The sequence below is a fragment of the Hipposideros armiger genome, unplaced genomic scaffold, assembly GCF_001890085.2.
Source record: "Hipposideros armiger isolate ML-2016 unplaced genomic scaffold, ASM189008v1 scaffold_104, whole genome shotgun sequence".
Classification (NCBI taxonomy): domain Eukaryota; kingdom Metazoa; phylum Chordata; class Mammalia; order Chiroptera; family Hipposideridae; genus Hipposideros; species Hipposideros armiger.
This window is the reverse complement of record NW_017731454.1, coordinates 3,564,402-3,565,364: the sequence shown is the minus strand read 5'-3', so window position 1 is coordinate 3,565,364 and position 963 is coordinate 3,564,402.

Here is a 963-nt window from a genome sequence, read left to right as displayed (position 1 = left end):
AACAAAAAACTTAAAAAAAACTGCTGTGTATAGATTACTGCAAGGGCAATGCCTTTGACCAAAGCTTCAAGTACTTATTTGTTAACTCAGCTGTGACTGAAGTCAGTATCCAAAAGTCAGTTTAAGGGTAAAAGAGCAAGTTTGATTGAGGCGCATCTGTAACTTCTTGTAGACAAGTGAATGGAATTAATAGAAAAAGTGGAAAGAAATACCAAAGAGTTCAAATTGGCCCTAACCCTTTATCGTAGAAGGAAAATTATATATTACGTTTTTCAGAATTTAACACTTCTTTTAATTTGAAATAGTTAAGTAATACAAGCAAGTCATTATTTAACTTGAGATGTCTACAGGAACGTTCCTTTGCCATGTCATTGTCTTTTTCACCTCCTCTTTGATTCAGTCAGATTTTTACCATTTTTTCTTTTTTGTCATACCGTTGTTCACCTTTCATTCAACAAACACACATTGAATGTGTGTCAGACATTGTGTTAAGTTCTAGGGACACAAAAATTTAATGAATCGACTGAATTCCTGCCTTCAAGGAACTCGGTCTAATGGACACATACATATATAAAAAGATCATTGTAACATAGTTTGATAAATATTGTACTAGAAATACACAAGATGCTTTCCATGCTCCCTTTATTTAAAAACAGTCGTTTTTTTCTCAAGAGAAGACAGACTCTCAGGCAGACACTTTCTCTGTAAAAATGTTGACACTGTCCTCTCTCCCCTCCACCTCCTCCCCAATCCCTTTTCTGACAGTACCTCTCCTTGCAGGAAGTAACCTTATCTCTTACTATATGTATGATATGATCATTTTATAATTAAGAGCCTTTAAAGATTAAAATATCCTCTTGGTGGGTGCAGAGTCTCATCAGAGGGCGAGCAGCCTTTCTGACATCATTCATATGGGAAAGAAACCCTTTTCTCAGATTCTGAGAAAAAGCTGTAGTGAGTCAG